The 24,965-nt window shown below is 37.3% G+C and overlaps 1 protein-coding gene across 5 annotated transcripts in view; it reads left to right on the top strand.

Annotated features, from left to right (window-relative positions):
* Nucleotides 1–24,965, top strand: part of KLF12 (KLF transcription factor 12) — a 576,265-nt gene that overhangs the window by 291,667 nt on the left and 259,633 nt on the right. The window lies entirely within an intron of this gene.

Here is a 24,965-nt window from a genome sequence, read left to right as displayed (position 1 = left end):
GAAAAGAGAAAAACCTTGACTGAAGGTTCTGAAGCTTGGAGCATACCTGCTAGTGCCATCAACAGAAATAGGTAAATTGGGAATAATGGTAATTTGGGGGATGATGATGATGATGAAGATGATGAAGAAGAAGAAGAATTCTCTTTTGAGAACTGAGTCAGAGGTTATAGAGTTGTTTCCTTCTAGGACACATTCAGAAATGCAGAACTGGAGCTCAGAGGGGGAGATTAGGGCTAAATATATATATATATATACATATATATACATATATATATATGTGTATATATATATATATATATACATATACACACATATATATATCTTAGAGTCATCTACATAGAAGTGATAATGAGAATTGGTGAGCTCACCAAGCAGGGGGTGAGTGAGGAAGGGGAGGGAGAGAAAGGGGTGAGGGGGGGAGAGAAAAAAGGAGGGAAGAGAGAGAGAGAGAGAGAGAGAGAGAGAGAGAGAGAGAGAGAGAGAGAGAGAGAGAGAAGCGAGTGCGCATAGGACAGTGTCTTAATGGACACCTGCACATATGAGGGGAAGAAAGAAGATAAATCAATAAAAGAGCCAGTAAACCAATGAAATAATGACCACACAAATAGGGGGAACACCAGAAGAGGGGGAGGTATCTTGTAATACAAGGAAAGAGAGGGAACATGAATAAGGTCGGGGTGGCCTACAACAGTGGCATCCAAACTTTTTAAATCACACAATAGTATTAAAAACTTTTCCCCAATGTATGTGCATTTAGTTATAAATTATATGCATGTACTACTATACCTAATATAGCAGTATATGCTGTACTAATATTTTATGTATGTTGTAAAGTATGTACAAAACGAAATAGTTAAAGATGTAATAACCGGTATTTGAAAATAATTTTTATTTTGTTTACTAATGTTTTCCAAAAACACCTTATTTTATTTTATTTTATTTTGTTCTGGCTAGTGAACTTACCAGGTGTATGCTATTGTTATGAAGGGGCTAAGGGGAAGGAAAACAGGGTGAGAAGGAACTAGGCGAAGAGTGACTTGTCGACTTCTGCTGAGGCAGGGGCAATGAAGACCAGGCCTAGTGGCTTCACTCTGGAGCCAGGCTGGGGAGTGGCTGTCTGCTTGATTTCCTGCCCGGGGAGAAGCAGTGTGCACATGCAGGCAGAGCCGAGCAGCCCTGGGAGGTGGAGGCTGCAAGCACACTGAACAGCTGGGCTGTTCTTAGTTCTACTATTTTCTTTTCATACCCCAGTGGACTGTTTCATGTACTCCTGGGGTGGATGCACCCACCTGTGCGACTGCTGGTCTAGCATATATGATGCTGGGTCAAGCTTGAGGAGGAGGACGATTAAAGAAAGGGAATTAACAAATTATTGGTGACCTGAGAGAGAGTATCTTCAGGAGAGTGATGATGATGGAAGCCAGATTGCCTGGGGTGGTGGTGGTAGTGGTACAGGGAGTGGGGTGGAGGTGGGGGGGCAGCACAGGGGAAGGAGAAGTAAGTAGTAGACCATGATACAGTAGAAACAATGCAGGTAGGGTATTGTTTTTAGAAGTTCAGTAATGGAGGACAGGATAAATAAAAAGCCAGTAGGGGGGTCATTTTGGAAGAGAAGAGAAAAGCATGCTTGTAGGAAGAGGGGAAGGAAAAAGTTAGCATAATTGGTGATGAGAGAAGCAGAGTAGTGGATAAAGTAAAGATTTGGGGAAGATGAGAGGGGATGTTATTAAGGACTTGATCTCCATTTTGCACTGTGGACTAAATGTGTACATCAACCAGTGTCTTATATTTTCAGAGATTTGAGACCAAGTTTCATGACTGATGATTATATATCCAGGCATCAGGCATTCTCTTTGTTTACTGTCAAAAAAAAAGTTCTCTTCCAGAGCTACACTTTCAAGTACTTTTATAATCCATTTCTTCAGTTTGAAATCTCTTCTCAGGATAGTTTATTTAGGATACTGTAGCCAAACCAAAGACATCCTGATGTGCCGTTCTGATACCAAAGTGTTATGTTAGACCATGACAACAATTTTCTCTAGTCCATTTTAGGTTTTGTTGGAGAAGAGCCTTTAAGCTAGCGTTTTGTTCTCTTGAATCCAGTTCTGAATAGTCAGCAACAATAAGTAAAGTGGAATTTGGGCAAGGAGGCTTTACAGCTTTCAGTTACTTGTATTATAGTAAAGATTTATTTTTAAATAACTAAAGAAAGATAATTTTCAAAGCCTTTAAGAACTCATCAGCACTGAGATTACTTAATATATTTATTATTTGAATTATTTTTGAACAGTTTCAAGCAGAAGTTAGTTGAAATGGATTTTTGTTGTTCAGTCATTTCGGTAATGTCTGACCCCTTTGGGGTATTCTTGGCAAAGATACTAGAGTGATTTGCCATTTTCTTCTCCAGTGGATCCATTTTTGTCAGACAGTGAGAAGTTAAATGACTTGCCTAGGGTGACGTAGTTAGGAAGTGTCTGAGGCTGGATTTGAACTCAGGTCTTCCTAAACTCCAGACCCACTTCTCTGTCCTCTGAGCTGCTAGCTGCCTCTGAAATAGATCAGTTCATATTTTTAATGAATGTGAATTGAGAATGAGCAATTAATGAGAAAACATTCTGATAATCTTGATGCATACATCGTTGTGTCCATGGTTATACAAGGACATGTATAACCCAACCTCTCAATTCCAGGGTCTTTCCTCTACTAATGACTTCCTATTTATTCTGTATATAGCTTGCTTTGTATGTATTTGTTTATGTGCTGTTTCCCCCATTGCCTCCTTCAGTGTCCCCAAAGCTTAGTACAATGCCTGCCTTGTAGTAGGCTCTTAATAAATATTTCTTCATGGATAGATGAAATCCACCTTGTGAAAATAGTCAACTAAACAAGCCACTCCCAGTGCCAGCAAGTATATGTAGCTTACGAAAAGGTATCTAAACGTTTTAAGAAACCACTTTTCATTTCCTGAAAGCATTGGTAAAACTGAGGGAGAATTGATGGAGAAGGAAAGCAAAGTCCCCAGATTGGTGGGACAAGAAGGTGGGGTATCTATCAGGTGGGTTTGATTCTGGCAGTAAAGTCTTATATTGGAACATAGCACTGACCTGGAACTATCAGGTATAAGACTTTGAGATCTACCAGTGTATTTAGCAGAACATTCTCCACTTAAGAAAGCATGTAATTCTAACTTTGCAGATACATTGGATGTTATTTTTACAGTGGTTTTCAGCAATCACATCCCTAAATTCATCTGTACAACTTCAAATGTTTGCTTACAAGGTTGAACTATTATCATGCTAACATTGGGGTAAAGAGGGAGGGATGAATAAAAAGTTCAGGAATGAAAATGTGAGAAAGTCCAGACCAGCATAGCAGCGTGTAATTTGCTTGAAAGGTTGTGGAAATTTTTATTTGTATCTGATGCAGGGATGCATTTATTTATTTAATGTTTATTATTGAGGCAGGTTTATATTTGAGTATTCAGGGGTTGGGATTAGAATAAAAGAAGCTCTTTTTTACAGTGGTTCTGGAGCTAGATAGAGGATCTGGGTTCAGATGTCAGCTCTGGTAGTTACTACCTGTGGAACCTCGAGAAAATCACTTAATGTCCCTTATGTTTGAACAAAAAATGAGTATGTGGGACTAGGTGTCTTCTGAGGTCCCTTTCCCATCTAGATCCATGATCCTGTGGCAGGGAAAGGAAGGTGGTCATGTGAGGATCAGGGTGATTTTTGTGAGGTCAAGAGAGGCAAGGAAAACTGTGTCACAGTGGTGTGGCTAAGGTCAGGTTTTATAGTAGCCAAACATTTTGCAGAGGAATTGGCAGGCTTTGTGGGCTCTGGGGCCAAGATTTCACTTAATCACTCCCAGGGGGCTGGGGAGAACTTTGGCTCTCCTTCACCAAGGGTACCAGGTATTAGCTGCTTGCTCGCCTGTTCCCTTCTCCATCCACCCAGCCCGCTAAACCGTGATGCTTTTTTGCTTTCAAAAAATGAGGCAAAGGATAACCAAGCCTTGGGAAAGAGTGGGGTGAGGGAAGGAGGACCAGGAGGCAGGTAAGGGTGAGTTCATAAAGGAATTGAAAGGAAGGAAGGATACAAGAAGGTATTAAGTACCCTCTATGTGCCTGGCACTGGGAGGAGCACTTTAAAAATATTGAGAGGTAGCTGCTGTTATTTGCATTTTACAGTGGAGGAAACTGAGGCAGGCAGGGGTTAAGTGACTTACACAGGGTCACAACACATGTAGGAAGTTTCTGGAGCCAGATTTGAACTCTGGTCTTTATTACTCCAGGACCAGCACTCTATATCAGCTTGGTAACCTATCTGTCTCTGGTAGGCACCAAAGTTAGATTTAACCTACTTTGTTGAGTCATTTCAGTTGTATCCTACTCTCCATGACCCCATTTGGGGTTTTCTTAGCAAAAATACTAGAGCAGTTTGCCATTTCCTTCTGCAGTTCATTTAACAGATGATGAAACTGAGACAAGCAGGGTTAAATGACCTACCCAGGGTCACACAGTTTCTGAAGCCAGATTTGAGCTCAGAAGATGAGTCTTCCAGTCTCCAGGCCTGACACTCTATTCACTGTACCACCTAGCTTCCCCAACCTACTTTGTAGATAGATATACCCAAGTTCAGCCCTAGCTGTGCTGCTCGCAATGCCCTATGATTCTGAATTGAGATGCCTCTAGAATATGAACTAGATTTGGCTTTGCTAGGTCCTTGAGGGCAGGGTGTGGTTTATATGTATTTTTTACTTAGTTTACTTTTGTTCTGTTTTGTTTGGTTTTGGTTTTGTTTCCCCACCAAGAACAGTGCTTTGCTTGTAGAAGGCCTTTAATAAATATGTTGACTTTGTTGAATGAATGCTTGACTATGTGTCCCATGAGGTTAGTGACTATAATTAATCTCTGCATTGCCCCAGGGCTATATCCATAGTAGGTGTTTAACAAATATTGGTTGAAACTGAAATTAGATCTGCCTCACAACCCAGCCTATTAAAAGTTACCTGTTAAAGGTAACTTGTATTTCAGTGTCTCATCCCCTTTTCATTTGTCCTGGAGTATAGAGGAATACATCTAAACTTAATCAGGCAAATCCAGCAACTCATATTCCTGCTCAGCATATTTCCTGTGTCCTTGAAACTAAAACGTTACTACTGCTAAATGATTGGAGAATGGAGGACAGGTGAATAGGCAGTGGATTCTGAGGAGGATGTTGGAAGAAAGGTTCTACCAGTGTATGGGTTAGATATTGATCTCCCAATATTGGAGGATCAATCAGTGGGGATCCAGAAGTTAGCGCCATTCTGGGGTATTTAGTTTACCTCAGGGACTTTGAGGAGGCATGTTAGTTAGCTATCACTCCTCTTTGTTGGGCACAAATCAGGTTATCTTGGAGAGCTCCCAAACCGACCCTTCAAAGCTTGGGCCTCTGGAGACAGCCATGGGCCATCCTGGTTCCATTGCTCTGATGAGTTTTAAGTTCAATAGTCTTATTAAGCTGCCGCTGTTAAAGGAAATGAGGGAAGTGTTATGGCATAATGGATAGTGAACTGGCCTTGGCGCCAGGAAAATATGGCCCCCACCTTTGACTCCTCTTGGCTGCATGACCTTGGATCGGTTATTTAACCTCTCGGTAGTCTAAGCTAAGACTACCTGCTGCAGAGAAAGTTCTGACTTATTGGTAGAGAGAGTTTCTTTACCTGAGATTTCTTTATGTAAGTGAAATCCCAAGTCTACTCCTTATCACTAACCCTGTATGATGACTCCTAGGGGAGGATATTACAAAGATTAAGTAAGATATAGTTCTTTCCCTCATGCGGTTACTATGAGAACAAGCCTGTGATACTTCATGGTCAGCTGCTATATCCTGGACAGAGGCTGCATTAGTCTTATCTGATAGCTAACTCTTGTTTTCTGCAAAGTGAAATTAGTGATCTTCCTAGAAATATTGGACGGGTGCAGCACCTTCAGTAAAAATTTAAGGAGATGGATCAAAACTTAGGGATGTGGGAAATGATGAATTAGTATCTAACAAATATTGGAGCTTTGAGACAATTTTCTTTTAATTATAATCAACTCTAGATACACTAATCTCTTTGAGTTGAGTCAAAATGAGTAGAAAAAAATAATCTGTAGCTTACAATACAGCAGTGATCGTCTATAGAATTCTTTTTTGATATAACTGTTAGATCTTTGTTATCCACAGCTAAGTGAATGGACTTCAGAGTGGCTTCCATAAGATATTTTACTTACCAGTGCAGCAAGATAATGTCCCTTTGGTTTGTAAGCATATTTAAAATTCAAATGTACTCTGGTATGGAAAAAAATGAATTTTGCCAGTGGTCATGTAAAAAGGGAGTGGCAGTAGTCTTCTGAGACTGAAAGGAAAAGCCAAAATGATAGGAAGTCATGGTGAGACAGTGTTACCATGGAAACAAAGTATTGACCAGGGGAAAAGCAGAAATGAAAAAAAAATATATATATATATGTATATTTGGAAGTGAGAAAGAAAGGCTACATTTTGATGTACTTCTCAGTTTACTTTGAGAAGATGACATTTCTTATCTAGATGGTACTTTTTTGGCATTCCTCACTGCCTTGTACCATTAGATTTCTTTTCAGAGCTCTTTAATTAGATTTTAAGTTCCCTAAGGGAACAGTCCTATCTTTTACTTTCCTCAATACGTACCCTGAACATAGCAGACACACAATAAATACTTGATTATTGAATGTTTTCAGTTTCAGTGTATCAAGTACTAACAGTAATCATTAAATTCTAACATGACTTATCTGATTACCTCTGAGAGATAGAGAATTTACAGCCTGGGATTCAGGAGGACCTGAGTTCAAATTTGGCCTCAGACATATAACACTCACTAGCTATGTGACCCTGGGCAAGTCACTTAACCCCAATTGCCCTCACCCCCCCAAAAAAAACACCAAAAAAACAAGAGAGAGATAGAGAATTTATATTCATTACTTTAAAGAACAGTTTTTAATTTTCCGTTTCTGTAGCAAGTGAACTGAGAGTACAGAAGGACTTGCCAAAATTAGGTCAAACAGAAGTATTTCAAGCTGACTCCTGAGCAGCATAATTTGTAGGTATGCTTGCTCCAGACTGGTCAGTAGTTAGCTTGAGATTGGAATTTACTTGAGAGCCATCAGCTTTGATCGATGAGTCTTAAAAATGGCCAGGGCAGCAACAGGATGTGCTGGGATATGTGCCATTTAAATGTTTCAAAACTACCTTGCGTGGTTGGGGCCTGTCTAGATCAGGTTAATGGCAATTAAAAAATTATTTGGCATGAAAAATGTTATATCCTAGCTATTGCTTCTCGGTATTGAGTAATGATTTCAGAATGTAGATGTTCTGAGTCTCCATTTTCCATTTCTTGGTTGAATATTAATTTTTAATTTATGTTATCAGAATTCCTGGCTGAAACTTCGGTATCTCAACCCTGTACATCAAAAATTAAGTGACAATACTTAAGCTTTCCATCTACAAAGTAACTTAGAGATTTCAGCTAATTTATCATCATACCTTCTCTTGGAGATCCTCTTTAAATATTATTACTCCTACTTTACTGATATTCACCACTAAAATCTACCCTTAGAGTTTCATTGTGTGTAGAGGTGACCCCTGAAATCTTGGGGACTCTTATCAACAGAGTCCAAGGTTTATCAAGTCTTCTCTCACTGGATGAGATCACCGATGAGAGATTTGATATGGGTCATCTGTGAGGCAGCCTAGCTATACTAATCAGTAGGAGCCTAACTGACCAGGTTTACTAGATGGTTTGCATGTAGATGGTTTTAAGGTTGGGCCACAGCAATGCCCAGTAATACTGCTACCAAGTATAGTGTAGAGGGGAAGTGTCGAACTTGGAATCGGAAAGATCTGAGGTCAAATCTTGCTTCTGACTCTTGCTAGCTGCTGCTGCTGCTTCTGCCACCACCGCCACTACTGCTACTACTGCTACTGCCACTAGAACTACTACCGTGGAGAGTGTTTGCCACCTGCATCAGTAGAGGGAATAATACTGATGAAATTATAGACCCTTGAAGAATTTAGGGGGAAAAAATTGGGGGGGGGTGTTATTAAATACCTGCTGTGTGCTAGGCACTGTGCTAAGTGCTTTACAAATATTACTTGTTTTATCCTTGTAGCAGCTCTGCAAAGTAGGTGCTAATATTATTTCCATTTTACAGATGAGGAAATTGAATCAAACCAGGATTAAATGACTTAAGCAGGGTCACACAGCTAGTAAATGTCTGAGGCTGGATTCAAACTCAGGATTAGACCAAGGGCTCTATCCCCTTTGTCACCTAGCTGAAAGTCTCAGTTCCACTGGCTCCTTCCTTTAATCCCTAGGACTTGTAACAATTTATCTTTCAGTGGTTGAGAGGGATAACTACTAAGCTTTTGAAACTCCTCTTCTTAGCCCAAGGACAAGCCCAATTTAGGCAGAGAACAACTTGAAGCAAATATCTTGATCTTGAAGCAAATATTTTCCTATGTTGCTTTAAAGTTGGCATAGAAAAATGTTACTGTAATAAGGCAAAATCTGCACCACCAGCAGATGGTACATTCTTGCCTATAAAATGTAAGCATCTTGAGTGAATCAAAATAGGTTTTGCCTTTGTTTCGCTAGCACTGGGGACATTACCTTGTACTTCATAAAATGTTGGGCGAGTGGGAGATTGGTCCATGGTCGTGCCTGAGGCACATCCCCATGAATTATAACACTTAGGGACTTTACAAGGGCTAAAGGCAAGGCTGTTTAGACCCAAGAGACACATGAAAGGTACACACTCACTCTGTTCTCAGAGTTTGTAGGACTACGCTCCCTGTGAAGTTTATAAAAGAACAGAAATCTTTTTGAAAGCTAAAGCTGTAAGACTAGGGCTATTATCAGGCAAGAGGAAAATAATTCCACCTTATTTGTATGTGTGTTGTATAATAGTCTTCACTTGAGAAATATTTTTCTATGCCGTCTCCTTCTTTCCTTCCATAACAAGTAAAACACTCATAACTTAATTCAAATGCGGCTATAACTAGTTTACATTTCCATGTCTAGAAGTGAGAAATGTATTACTTGCTCACTGTACAGTAGCCTACTCTCCTAGACTATTCCAGTTAATAAGTTAAGAGCTAAAAATATGTGGAAGATTATGTTAATTTATACATAGATATGCTACTTTCTAAGTCATTTTTTCATTCTATTTTATATTATGAAGCTATAAGATCATATTGTCTAGGTTCAGATCTTTTTTTTTGGTCACTTGGACAACATAAATTATTTTATGGATTACTTGCTTACACTGTTTTCTGGTTTTTTGTTGTTTGTTTTTTTAATGTTAACATATGCAGCCCAAGTTCTCCTTTTCTCACTTTTTTTAATAGCACCAAGATATCTTCTGGAACAGAGCTCTCCTCTACCCCCCAACACTCGTGGAGAGAGAAGGAAGTGAATTCTCATTTTCACCCATGCTTGAACTTTCAAAAAGCTTTTCCTGGCAATGGGACTCCCAGCCTCCATTGTGGCTAATTAGATTGAATGAAATGTAACTTATAATTACAGGCACTGAATAAAATTATAACAAATTTGAATGGATACCCTAAAGATGATACTCTTTCTGAGTCAGAAAAAGGTAGAGATGACAGGTGATAAGACCTGGCTAGCCTGACTCAGAGCTAATACTGTATCAGGTAAGGCCTAAAGGAAAGAGGACCACTGTCTCTCCCAGTCTTAAATTTAATATTGATCAAGGTATAGCTGGGGGAGGGGAGGAGGGAATGAAAAAAAAAGAATGAAAATATCAATTAAAAAATAAGACAGGGGGATAATGTAGATCTAAAAGAAGATTTTTTGCCAAAGAAATACAAATGGTATATGAGAAAGTAATTGAAAAAGTATTTATTAACTTGAGTACTATTCACACATGCCCTGCTTAAAGAAAATCCACTGTGTGGAAATTAATTATTGAAGTAAGTCCTGCTAAGGATCCTCTTAATAGATTCTGGAGGAAATTAGATTTGCCTTCAAATTAAAAATAACTTTAGAAAAGGCACTAAACATTAATAGTCCAGGTATCCCTTGTTCAGTAAACAATTGATAACATATAAAGTTTACCAAATACTTTACCTGCATGATCTCATTTAACCCTGACAACAACCTTGTGAAGTGTATATATGATATAGTCTTTTCCTCTTGTTATAGTTGAAACTCAATAAAGGTGAGGTGACTTTCCCCAGGGTCATATGCCAAGTGAATATGGGAATTAGGATTCTAGCCTTCATTTTCCAGACTCCAGTTCAAACAGTCCCTCCACTATATTGCACTGGATAGCTTCTTTACAAGCTGTTGAGAAAATCCCTTAGAAAAAACAGCTAAAAGTTAAGGATATGAAGGGGATTATTTACTTATAACAGAAAGAGGGGGAAAAAGGCATTTAAAAGTCCAGGCTTTCGGTAGGGCCTTCTCCTGTGGATCAAACCCGAAAGAAATGTTGTTTCCAGTATATTATTTGTATTGTGTGGCTTATTTTGAAAATTATTGTTGTCATTATCTTCCTCTCATCTCATTCAGTAGAATTCATTGAGGATCAAATGAGAAATATTTTTTTTCTTTTTTTTTTAATTTTTTTTCCCATATGCTTTTGAGTTGAAAATTTTTCTCCCTTTTCCTCCCCCCCCACCCTCCCCAAGATGGCGCACAATCTGACATAGGCTTTACATTTACATACCCATTAAACATATTTTCACATTAGTGAAGTTGTAAGTAAAAATTAAAACCAATAGGAGGAACCATCAGAAAGATGAAACAAAACTCAACAGAAGGTAAAAATAAGTGAGAGCGATTCGACTTCCATAATTCTCTGGATGTGGACAGCATTTTCCATCCCGAGGCCTCTGGAGATGTCTTAGATCCTTAATGCTGAGAAGGGTTCAGTTTAACAATTCTTAGTCATTGCATAACGTGGCTGTTATTGTGTACAAAGTCCTCTTGGTTCTGCTCACTTCACTCAGCATCAGACCATATAAGTCTTTCCAGGTTTTTCTGAAGTCAGCCTGTTCATCATTTCTTATAGCACAATAGTATTCCATTACATTCATATACCACAACTTGCTCAGCCATTCCCCAATTGATGGGCATCCTCTCAATTTCCAATTCTTTGCCACCACAAAAGAGCTGCTATGAATATTTTTGTACATGTGGGTCCTTTTCCCATTTGTTTGATCTCTTTGGGATATAGCCCTAGAAGTGCTATTGCTGGATCAAAGGGTATGCACATTTTTGTAGCCCTTTGGGCATAGTTCCAAATTGTTCTCCAAAATGGTTGGATCATTTCACAACTCCACCAACAATGTATTAGTGTTCCAATTTTCCCACATCTCTCCAACATTTATCATTTTCCTGTTTTGTCATGTTGGCCAATCTGATAGGTGTGATGTGGTACCTCAGAGTTGTTTTGATTTGCATTTCTCTAATCAATAATGATTTAGAGCATTTTTTCATATGACTATAGATGGCTTTAATTTCTTCATCTGAGAACTGTCTGTTCATATCCTTTGACCATTTATCAATTGGGGAATGGCTTGTGTTCTTATAAATTTGTCTTAATTCTCTATATATTTTAGAAATGAGGCCTTTATCAGAGAGACTGGTTGTAAAAATTCTTTCCCAATTTTCTACCTTCCTTCTAATCTTAGTTGCATTGGCTTTGTTTGTGCAAAAACTTTTCAATTTAATGTAATCAAAATTATCCATTTTGCTTTTCATAATGTTCTCTATCTCCTGTTTGGTCATGAATTCTTCTGTTCTCCATAGATCTGATAGGTAAACTATTCCTTGTTCTCCCAGTTTACTTATGGTATCAGCCTTTATATCTAAGTCATGAACCCATTTTGACTTTATTTTGGTATATGGTGTGAGATTTGGGTCTATGCCTAGTTTCTGCCATACTCTTTTCCAGTTTTCCCAGCAGTTTTTTTCAAAGAGTGGGTTCTTATCCCAGAAGCTGGGGTCTTTGGGTTTATCAAATAATAGATTACTATAGTCATTGACTACTGTGTCTTGCATATTTAACCTATTCCACTGATCCACCTCCCTATTTCTTAGCCAGTACCAAGCAGTTTTGATGATTGCTGCTTTATAATACAATTTAAGATCTGGAATTGCTAGGCCACCTTCCCCTGCATTTCTTTTCATTAGTTCCTTTGATATTCTGGACCTTTTGTTTTTCCAAATGAATCTTGTTATTATTTTTTCTAACTCTATAAAATAATTTTTGGTAGTTTGATTGGTATGGCACTGAATAAGTAAATTAGCTTAGGTAGGATTGTCATTTTTATTATATTAGCTCGGCCTACCCATGAGCAACTGATGTTTTTCCAATTATTTAGATCTGATTTTATTTGTGTGAAAAGTGTTTTGTAATTGTGTTCATAGAGTTCCTGGGTTTGTTTCGGAGGTAGACTCCTAAATATTTTATAATGTCTACAGTAAGTTTAAATGGGATTTCTCTTTCTATCTCTTGCTGTTGGGCTTTGTTGGTAATATATAGAAATGCTGATGATTTATGTGGGTTTATTTTATAGCCTGCAACTTTGCTAAAGTTGTTTATTATTTCAAGTAGTTTTTTACTTGATTCTCTAAGTATATCATCATGTCATCTGCAAAGAGTGATAGCTTTGTTTCTTCTTTGCCTATTCTAATGCCTTCAATTTCTTTTTCTTCTCTTATTGCTAAAGGTAAGGTTTCCAGTACAATATTGAATAACAGTGGTGATAATGGACATCCTTGTTTCACCCCGATCTTATTGGAAATGCTTCTAGCCTGTCCCCATTACATATAATGCTTGCTGAAGGTTTTAGATATATGCTATTTATTATTTTAAGGAAGACTCCATTTATACCTATGCTTTCTAGTGTTTTTAATAGGAATGGGTGTTGTATTTTATCAAAAGCTTTTTCTGCATCTATTGAGATGATCATGTGGTTTCTGTTGGTTTTGTGTTGATATGCTCAATGATGCTGATAGTTTTCCTAATATTGAACCAACCCTGCATTCCTGGTATAAATCCTACCTGGTCATAGTGTATTATTCTTGTGATAAGTTGCTGCAATCTACTTGCTAGTATTTTGTTTAAAATTTTTGCATCTATATTCATTAGAGAAATTGGTCTATAATTTTCTTTCTCTATTTTGACTCTTCCTGGTTTAGGTATCAACATCATATTTGTATCATAAAAAAATTTGGTAAGACTCCTTCTTCACCTATTTTCCCAAATAGTCTATATAGTATTGGAATTAATTGTTCTTTAAATGTTTGATAGAATTCGCATGTAAATCCATCTGGCCCTGGAGATTTTTTCCTAGGGAGTTCATCAATGGCTTGTTCAATTTCTTTTTCTGAGATGGGGTTATTTAAGTATTTTACTTCCTCTTCGTTAATCTGGGCAATTTATATTTTTGTAAATATGTATCCATTTCACTAAGATTGTCAAATTTGTTGGCATATAGTTGGGCAAAATAATTCCTAATTATTGTTTTAATTTCCTCTTCCTTGGTGGTAGCTTCCCTTTTCATTCTTGATACTAGTAATTTGGTTTTCTTGTTTCTTTTTTTTAATTAAATTAACCAAAGGCTTATCTATTTTATTGGTTTTTTCATAAAACCAGCTCTTAGTTTTATTTATTAGTTCAATAGTTTTCTTAATTTCAATTTTATTAATTTTTCCTTTGGTTTTCAATATTTCTAATTTGGTGTTTAGTTGAGGATTTTTAATTTGTTCTTTTTCTAGTTTTTTTAGTTATGCCCAATTCATTAATCTCCTCTTTTTCTATTTTATTTATGTAAGCATTTAGAGATATAAAACTTCCCCTAAGAACTGCTTTCTGCATCCCATAGGTTTTGGTATGTTGTCTCATTATTGTCATTCTCTTGAATGAAATTATTGATTGTTTCTATGATTTGTTGTTTGACCCAATCATTTTTTAGGATTAGATTATTTAGTTTCCAATTATTTTTTAGTCTATCTTTCCATGGCCCTTTATTACATATAATTTTTATTGCATCATGATCTGAAAAGGATGCATTTAATATTTCTGCCTTTCTGCATTGGATTGTGAGGTTTTTATGCCCTAGTACATGGTCAATTTTTGTGTATGTGCCATGTACTGCTGAGAAAAAAGTATATTCCTTTCTATCCCCATTCAGTTTTCTCCAGAGGTCTATCATACCTAACTTTTCTAATGTTCTATTCACCTCCTTAACTTCTTTCTTGTTTATTTTGTGGTTAGACTTATCTAGTGCAGAGAGGGGGAGGTTCAGGTCCCCCACTAGTATAGTTTTGCTGTCTATTTCTTCCTGTAACTCCCTGAACTTCTCCTGTAAGAATTTGGATGCTATACCATTTGGTGCATATATGTTTAGTAATGATATTACTTCATTGTCTATGGTGCCTTTTAGCAGGATGTAGTTTCCTTCCTTATCTCTTTTGATTAGATCTATTTTTTTGCTTTGTCTGAGATCAGGATTGCTACCCCTGCTTTTTTCACTTCAGCTGACGCATAATATATTCTGCTCCAGCCTTTTACCTTTACCCTGTATGTCACTCTTTTTCAAATGTGTTTCCTGTAAACAACATATTATAGGATTATGGTTTTTAATCCATTCTGCAATCCGTTTCCATTTTATGGGAGAGTTCATCCCATTCACATTCACAGTTATGATTACTGTCTGTGTCTTTTTCTCCATCCTTTTCCCCCTATTCATGCTTTTCTTTCTCCTTTTTCCTCTCTCCCCTTCACTAGTGTTTTGCTTTTGACCACCGCCTCCTTCAGTCCCTTCCCCCTTTTATTATCCCTTTCCCTTTTCTTCCCCTTTAGTCTTAGTGCTGCTTCCCTCCCTTCTTTCCCCCCCTCCCTTTTCTTTCCCCTTTTCCCTCCTACTGCCTATAGGGCGAGAAATATTTCTAAAGTGCTTAGCACAGTGCTTGGCACATAGTAGGTATTTTATAAATGTTTATCATCATCATCATCATTAATGGAACAAGTTACCATTCTTATAGCATTCTTTTATTTTTAATAGTCTACAGACTACTTCCCAAATAGATAAAATATCTGCATATAATAATTGCAAAAACATGTATTAGAACACTGTTCATCTTCTGTAAGTTCCTTGAAAGCATCATCCATAAATAGGTGTCAAGGATGACACCAACCTTATTTTTCTTTCTACAGGATTTTTGAAAGTTTTCGTTCCCTGTACCTTGAAGATGATGAGTGTTTGGTATGGTAACATCTGTTAAAATACTAAAATGTAGAAATATCTAAATGTTCCTTCATATGTTATCAGTTGCTTATTGTACAAAGAATACCCAGGCTATTAATATTTCTCATCCTTTGGAAGGGACAGGTAGGTGGCACAGTAGATAGAACACCGGGCCTAGAATTGAGAAGACTTGAATTCAGATATGTCCTCAGACATTATCTGTATGATCCTGGGCAAGACACTTAACCTTGTTTGCCTTAGTTTGCTCATCTGTGAAATGAGCTGTAGAAGGAAGAAAATTCGAGAAAAGGATGCGAAGTCGGACACAACTGAACAGAGCAACATCCTTTGGAAGATCTTTATTTTGAAGGCAAGTCCAGTATTGCCCCCTGAATCTATTGAGAAGATCCTTAGAATGATTTAGGTCAAGAATTATAGATTTCTGCATAGTGGATTTCCTTTAAGCAGGATATGCCTGAATGGTACTCAAGTTTATAAATAAACATTTCTTCAAATATCTACAAATGTGATATATACTTCTTTGAAAAAAAAATCTTTTTATGTGTATATTATTCCCCAGTCTTATTTTCTTTTTATTGATATTTTCATTATCCTTTTCTTATTAGGACTATATGTGTGTGTGTATACATATATTATATGCATTACATATAATATATATAGGCATATTTGGAAGATTCCAATTTTTTTATGGATCATTATTGTATCCATGCATTTCTCCATAGCAGTTCAATCTGCGATGTTGCCTTGATTCCGGAAGAGTTCTCAAGGCTATTTTAAGGTTTAGATATATAGTAAGGAATTTGTCTTCTCTAAGTCCTTAATTGTATCCACCAGGTTATGTCTCAGTAGATACTAAAGTGTTATGGCCTACAGTGCTATGTTGTGTGATTTCTGCCTTTTTTTTTTTTTTTTGGCATATTCTGCTTTGATCACCAGACCTAGACTCGGAAAGATCAGTCCCAGAAGGATTACTCCATAATTTTTGATGGTGATACCTCGGTCCTGAATGGCCATTATAACCCGTACCCCCTTCATGAAAAACAAAACAAAAACTTACAGTTCAGCCCCATTATGTTTGATGCTTCTTTATGATTCATAAATGTGGCAGAATTTGTGCGGATGTCACCCATGATTCCAGTCTTGGATTTTAACTATTCCTCGGGCTGCATCGAGAGAGAAAAATCACTTTTGGCCACATTTAACCAATCTGATGGCAGTGTACCTTTTATTAACCTCTAGTACTGATTGGTAAAGTGATATCTCCTCCTTCTAAAAGTATTTCTGTCGATCCTTGATTTGCTAATCATGTGCTTTGAGAACGTTCTCCTTTGTCACAGGGAAGTGTTTATCTTTCCTAAACCTATTTAGAATTGCCTGTGTTTCAGTAATATTGTGCATTTGTTGTTTTGTTTTGTTTTTCAAGTAAGCTACTTTCGAAATATGTGATGGTGCCTTTTATAGCCCTGAGGTGTATGTCAGGACTGGTTTTGCATAAGTATCAGTTGCTTTCAAGGTATTCTTCACGTTGAACCTGGAGTTTTAAGTGTCATTAAATCTTTCCACAAATTCAGCCGTGACTTTCTCCTTGATCGCTTTGCATGTGATGTTTGCTGCCTGGTGGAAACCAAAGTGTTTTTAAATGTCTCCTTCATCCATTATTTCAACTGGATCTCCAGATTCAAACTTGAAGTTTTTAGTCTCTCTTTTCTTGGAGTACATGAAGAATTTTACATTTATTGAGACAAATTGAAATGACATTTTGCTATTATTGGAGAAAGGTTTTACAAGATGAAGAAGTAGCTTCATGTGGTTTTTCATGCCCTCCCCCATACATAAAGTGATTAATTGTCTTTATTGAAAACCCACTTTAACTTACAAACCATATTTAGTTCTATTTAAGAAAGATTATAGTGGATTTAAAGCTAGTCTGAATGGTAAAGGGCTCAAAGTGTCTCCCTGAGAAAATTCACATTTTATAGCAGTTAGTGTTATTGTGTTGATGTCATATCAAATACTCTTATCATTTTCATAATACTGAATAAAATATAATACTTAAATAAAATAAGAGTTCACAACTGAGTCAAAGGGTTTGTGACAATCAGTGAAGGCACTGTAGTGGTTATGGTAAGGCAGCTAGGTAGCTCACTGGATGGAGTGCTAGGCCTGGAGTCAAGACCCGAGTTCACATCTGGCCTCAGACACTTACTAGCTGTAGGACTCTGGGCCAAGTCACTTATCCTTTGTTTTCCTTAATCTGCTGGAGAAGCAAATGACAAACCATTCCGGTGTCTCTGCCAAGAATGTCCCAAGGACAATGTTGGTCACAGAGTCAGACACAACTGAACAATAATAACAACAATGGTTATGGCACTTTCAGACAGCTTGTTCAATAATTATCAAATTGATAATGAGTTGTTCTGTAGATGCTTGATATTTTTGCTCCTCAGCCAAGAAGTTCTCTGCTTATTAGAGTGTGTGGATTTTTTTGTGATACAGGTTATACTTTATGTAATGTGCATTTGTTATTATCATTACCTTTATTGAAAAATGTACTTTAAAAAATTCAGTTACATCTTAAACATGAGTTTTGTTATGTATTGGGACCATTCCAAACAGGATATATTTCCAGTTCTGTAATTTAATTTAGTGAAAAAATAGAAATATGGTTCATTCAGTCAACAAATATTATTAAGTGCCTACTATGTTCTAGGCACTCTGTTATGTGCTAGGGATACAGGTACAAAAATTAGACAGTCCCTACTTACAAGGAGAATACACAAATCCACTTTAGTCAACTTTTCAGGAATACTTCACTTCTGTGAACGGAGTTATACATTTTATGAACTACTCTGTGACCATGCCTGTGGTAATGTGGGTGTGTATATATATGAGTCTCACACACACACACACACACACACACGTCACTCAATACACACACTGTACACACACATACACAATGCATATACACACACGTGTATATGTGTGGTGTATATGTGTGGTGTATCTGTCACATATGCCACAAATACACATATGGCATAAATTGGTTATGTATACATGTGTGGCATATGTGTACTATTTGTCAGGTATGTGACAAATGCATATATGTATATATGTGACAGATACATGCATATATATGACATGAGTAGGGTATATCTATGTGGGTGACATAAAAAAGAAGAAAATGGCCACTCTACTGAAACTATCAGTTGCCAATGTTCCATAAAATGATGATGGCCAACTCAAGAATGTGGAGTACAAAAACTAAGAAGGGAATAAAACTCTGTTAAAATTTATTGCCTCATTATCTGGTACTCAGCAGTAAAGTCAGTCTGGCATGAATGAGTAAAAACAAAGGCTTGGAAATCCCATTATTTATACTAATCCCCAGATGATTATCCTTTGAAATTTCCATAAGCATAGACTAATAGATGAAATTTTTCATTTGCCTACAAACCTTATTTGGACAGCTTGAAGTAAAGTTGAAATTCACATTCTGTAGTTTTTATCTGGTTAAAATTTGTGGATAAACATTGATTGGAGGAACAGAATAGTTGGGAAATTTTTTTTTTACTTTCATCCTTTTTGATGTCTCTTCCTTTTTTTTTTAAACAGATAATCCTTCTGTTTTAACTTCTGTGTTCCTAGTTATATGCCTGTTCTGCAGAACATTACAAGGCTATTTTATGCTTTTATCAATTCCTTAGACAATGTGACAGATCCAGTATTTGCAATGTATTAAAAGACCATTACATGTCATATTTTAAAAGAAATAGACAATTAATTTCAAAATATGTTTATCCAGTATTTTATAGTCTATTGCTATGTATGCTACCAAATTCCTGAGTTTGGTTGGTTTTGTTTTTGCCTTTTTGTTTTTGAGAAATAATGAATATAAAAAGAGATACAGAAGACTGGAGATAGGCAAATGTTCTGATTTTCAAAATGGAGGGAAGTGTGGATTCCAGAAAGTATAGACTGATAAATATGACAGTGATTCCTTTCAAAATTTTATAATCCATTCTTAAGTAGTTGATGAAAAACAGCACTCATCTGTGTGCAAATAAGCTGGTAGGGTTCACATGCTTATTGAATGAATGAAAGAATAAATGAATGAATGAACCCCAGTTTCTTTATCTAAACTCCCTGAGAATAATTCTGTATTCTTTCCAATGTTTTCCTATTTAAGCGTAGCTCTTATTGTTACCTCTCCAACCACCAATTATTAAGTATTTTTGAGTACCTACTAGGCACCTTGGGAGGCATACAGAAGTGTCATGATCCTTATCTTAATGCTATGTACACTGCAGTTTGAGTGCCAAAGGTAAAGCATGTGGGAGCCATAATATATTTCATATCATACAAAAAAGGCCATGGAGACTATAGGGAGAGAGAAGCTCAAGTGATAAAAGGAAGTTTAAAAGAGAAGGTTGGGCCTTAGAAAGTGAGTCTGATTTGGATAGATCGAGTAAAGATTAAGGGGGATATCATGAGTTGAGGTACGTTGTAAGTGAATGGGGCAGAGGCAAGAGAGAATGTGGTGTATTTGTGAGACAGTGAAGACAGCAACCTGACCGTAATGAAGAATATATGTTGAGAAGTAGCAGAAAATGAGATTGGGGGCCTCGAAAGGCAGCGCATATGTGTGTGTGTGTGTGTGTGTGTGTGTGTGTGTGTAACATATGATGTACTAGGAAATAGAGATTATTACAAATTTTTGACAGTGTCATGTTAAGATAAAAGCAGTATTTATGGAAGATAAATCTGACTGAAGTATACAGAATACATTGGTGTCAAGGAGAGAACTTTTTGCATGTGGGAGGCTAGGTAGATGTGGGTGAGAGCTTGGATTAGAGTAGTATTTGACGAAATGGACATTGGGGATGCTCTGTAGATATTTCAGAGGAAAAAAAATCAATGCATCTTGGATGAATGAGTCAAAGATGACTCCAGTGTCCCAAACGTGTGAGTGGCACAATGTCATTGCTTTTGACAAAGATGAGGAAATGGGTTAGTAGTTAGCAGTTCTACTGGTGAAGCAAATGATGAATTTGGTTTTGGAAATGTTGAGTTTGAAATGATAGCAATGTACTCCTTTGTAAACATCAGTTAAGAAGTTTGTACCTAATGCCTGGTCATGAAAATATGGCTCATTTTATATTCTGTTTTCATTTTTCGATTTTATATCCAGAAGCTTAAAAAAGGTAGTATTTATTTTGCTACTATCTCCAAATATTTATGTGTATATGTGGTCTATCAATCATCAAACATTTATTAATTACTTAGTATGTATAAGGCACTATACTAAATCCTTAAGATATAAGGCAAAAAACAGCCTCTGCCATCAAGGAGCCTACATTCTAATGGAGGAGATAACACGTAACTATATCCTTGCAAAATAAATACAGAGTAGAAGGAAAAAATCTGAAAGGTCAGCTAGGGAACAACTAGAAACCTTCCCACAGAAAGTAGGTTTGAGCTGAGTCTTAAAGAAATTTAAGAGATGGTGAGGGCATAGAGTATTCCAACTATGGAAGACAAGACCGTATAAAGTTACAGAGACAGGAGATGGACCGTGGTGTTTGAGAACATGCAAGGAAGAAAATAAGGCTGGATCTTTTCAGTGAGTGAAGTGTGAGCTGACTGGAATAGGAGGGAGAAGCTGGGTTATGAAGAGCTTTAAAAACCAAATAGAGAATTTTATATTTGATCGATGAAGACATAGGAAACCACTGGAGTAGGGGAATGCCATAGTCATGTGTATACTTTTGAAAAATCATCTTGGGAGATGAGTGGAGTATAGCCTGGGGTGGGCCTGGTCAGCAAGGATTCTTAATTTCCTACAGCTTTTTTCATAATAGGAGCAAAAGAGGTGAATGGTGGGAATAATCTAATATTCAAGTTTAGCAGGTTGTGATTGGTGATAGGACAAGGGGGCAAGAGATTCTAGGGCTGAGGATAGTGTAAAGTTGAGTTGGTTTGCAAAAGGGTCGAGGTAGAAAAGTGCCCAGTTCAAGGGTGATAACCTGAGAAAGAACTGCACATTGAAAGGAATGGAGGTCAAAGTGAGTTCAAAGAACAGGTTTAGAGATTGTAAAGCATAGGTCAAGATGAAGTGAGAAAATATCATGATTAAGGAAATTTCTGAGTTCATTAGCATGGAAGCGGAACATATGGGAGTGATGTCAGAGGTCAAAGGTGTGACCATGTCTGTGTATTTCAGGTGGAGTAGCATATAGGTTAAAGGAATTGGGTAGATTGAGAAACTAGGAAGTTAGGTATTTGAGGGGGATATCAATATGTATGTTGAAGTCTCCACATATGAGGGCAGGAGATGAGGAAGAGAGAAATATTCTGGGGTTTGAGTGATTACAGCTGCTAGGATCTGACTCAAATGATAAACTTGGATTGTTGGGGGGCCAGTGAAAGCACTGGGCGCAAGACAAGAAGACTTGAAGGTAAACTCTAACCTCAGACATTACTTGCTGTGTGACCCTGGGCAAGTCACTTCACCTCTCTCTGCCTCAGTTTCTTCTGCTGTAAAAAGAGGATAGTAATAGTACCTACCTCATAGGTAAATGAGGATCTTAGGAGATGATATTGGTAAAGCACTTAGCACAGTGCCTGGCACATAGTAGGTGCTTAGTAAATTCTTATTCTTCTTCCACCCTTAAAGGAGCAGAAGTTGGTTAGCAAATAGGGTAACGGGGAAGTCTGGAAGTAGTCTTGGGGAGGAAGAAGTATCCTTAATTCCCCTGCCATGACCAGTGAGCTGAGAAAGTGTGAGCAGTACTAGAAAGGTCAGTGAAATGATTTTTGTCAGGAAGGAGCTCTGTCTCAATGAGTGCCAGAAGGTGGAAGGAATGGGAGAGAAAAAGGTTTAAGATGAAAGGGAATTTGGTAATTGCAGAGTGGGCATTCCAGGAGGTAGAGTGAAGGAGTGGGTATATCTGGAGTGAGTCATAGAGAGGGTAGGGTTGAAGTGGATTCGGATGAGGGAGCAGCAGTTTGAGGATGAGAAATAGAGTTTGACCTGCCATAGATTCAGAATCACTGGTTATCAGGCGAGTATAAGGGAATTGGGAATGTGCTGACCATCCAACAGAGAGTCTAGGCAGAGAGAGTACCAGGGGCTAGAGGGTGGTTTGTATAGGGAGGCACAGGATTACAATGTTCAGGTCCTCCATTGAAGTTCGATCTCTGGGAAGGTGGAGATGTTTCCTTTGAAGGAGCCCTGCCTCACACCATGCAGAAGCAGATGGAGTTATGGGAGTCAGGTCAGGAGGCATAGATGCCTTCCCTTTTTGAGGTAATGCCTGGACAAGGGGGAAGATATGGAAGAGGTCATACCTGGAGATGTTCCTCAGGTAGGGCCCCATCAAACTGGTAGGTTGTTGTTTGAGGTGGTCCTGCATGAGTGAGGGCCTGAAGGGAAGAAGTCAGATGCCCAGAACTATGGGCTTCTTTCCTTACCTCCCCCTGTGGCCTGGAGGTGGCCCTAATATTTCAGTGATAATGTGAATATGGAACTTGAGATATTAAGTATGGTTGGATAATGAGGTATATTCTGCTTGATTAAGTGTTATGGTTAGTGGAGGCTTACCTCGTTTATTCAGTAAAGCTGATCCAGATGGTTGCTTTGCTTCCAAGATTCACTTTAAGATGGTCACAATTGCACTGCTTAGTCTTTCAATTATGAATTGTTTGGACAACAGCACTTTTACCAAGCTGAGATTGCTGATCTAGTAGTCAGACAATTAACGAAAGTGTCAAATATTCTTTATAAGAGGCATCATAAAAACACCAGGATAAAATTGTCTATGTTGACTGTAGCTAAATAGAGTAAAAATAGAGTGAACAATTAAAATCTCTGCCAAATGGCACACAATTAGAAATAAGAAAATCTCAGAATCCCATAATAAATGACAAGTTTTTTAATAAAAACACAATTTTAAAATTTAAAAAAAAATTAATAAATCCTTATTCCTCTTCCACCCTTAAAGGAGCAGAGGTTGGTTAGCAAATATGTTAAAGGGGGAGTCTGGAAGTAGTATTGGGGAGCAAGAAGTATCCCTGACCCCCTTCCATGACCAGTGAGTTGAGAAAGTGTAGCCAGTACTAGAAAGGTACTTTAAAAAGCTAAAGGTAGAAAATGAAAATTCAGAAATAACTATTAAAAGTAATCAAATGTTAAGTAACATAGATGAAGATCTTAAGGTGAAAGTATTCTTGGACCTCTTAGCTAAAAGAAGAAACTTAAACTAGAGGATAAATCATTTCGCCCTTAGCTCAGGGGAAAAAATTACACCTTTCTTTTTACTGACTTCTAACTGAAATTTAGCATTTCCTTGAATTATGAACCTAAGTAACAAGCATTATTCATAGAAAGGGTCCAAAGACTGCCAGACTGCCAGGAGTCCCTGACACACACACAAAAGGTTATGAACTCCTACCTTAGATCAAAACTGTTGTTTCTGTTTAAAAGTACATAGGCAGCAAACAGAAAGCTTTAGAAAATTCCTTGGAAATGGCAGGTGAAAATATTAAGGTTAGGTCTCAACGTTAATATGCACAAAGGCTTTCTTTTTGACTGAGGATTTCTTTTGTCAGGAGGCTTTAGAAATGCAATTTTGGGGGGCTGATTTTAGGATTGAGTACATGACTTCTTACAAATGTAGCTGCTCCAGCTTTATGCCAGTGAGTGATTTACTATAGTTAAACCATAAGGCTTGTGGTTTCCCAGTTTCTGGTTAACCAGGGTATAACTGTAATTATAAATATTTGCGTTTGTAGGCACTCTTTTATATGAATGACAAGTGTCAGTTACTTTATCATAGTCAGAACTAAAGAAAAATGGAAGTCCTAAAAATTCTGAGGTAGCGACTGTCCACAGAATGAAATTGTGTTGGAGGTATTAATTTTGAGGATGGTCACAAATTTGCCTGTAATTGAGAATGTCTGTGCTTTGGCTGGGCAGTCATACAGACCCTGTGAATCATAGTCTGTGAACTTAATGGACTGGGTAAAAATGAAAGTTTTTGAGTTTTTTTGCTTTTTTTTTCTTCCTCAGTATTTTCGAAAATATGTAAAATTCAATGGTGATTTTATTTCTCCATTTTTTTTACTTAAAAAAATTTGCCTTTTGTTGTGTTTTTTTTAACATCATAGCCATATCTTGATCTTCTTCCCTCATCTTTGAGCCCTTGTAATAGAAAAATAGTTAAGTAAAACTATTTGACAAATCACCCAAGTCTGATATTCTGCACCAGTACAGGAGTCTGACTCCTGTATAGGAGTATTACTCTTATAACTGGATGGGGGTGTGTATTTTATCAGATTATTCGTTTTTATTAATCTAAGTTTACCTCTATTTTCATTTATGTTATTGTAATCATTTTATATCTCTCGGTCATGCACTCTTTGCTCCACATTTCTTCTTTGTATTTTGTTATATTCTAATGATGTTCTCTTTTATTTTCATACCACAATTTGCTCAGACATTCCCCAGTTGTTGGTAGCCAAAGAATCCTCGGATCGTAGAAATTCAGAGCTGAAAGGAACTTCAGCCATCATCTAATCCAATCCTCCCATTTTGCATTGATCAAAGTGAAGCCGAAAGGAGTGAAGTGACTTGCCCAGGGTCACAAAAGGAGCGAGTGAATG

Source organism: Phascolarctos cinereus, unplaced genomic scaffold (genome assembly GCF_003287225.1).
Source record: "Phascolarctos cinereus isolate Bilbo 61053 unplaced genomic scaffold, phaCin_HiC Scaffold_7;HRSCAF=346, whole genome shotgun sequence".
Taxonomy (NCBI): domain Eukaryota; kingdom Metazoa; phylum Chordata; class Mammalia; order Diprotodontia; family Phascolarctidae; genus Phascolarctos; species Phascolarctos cinereus.
The sequence above is the reverse complement of the archived record's forward strand: the minus strand, read 5'-3'. Positions and strand labels throughout refer to the sequence as shown.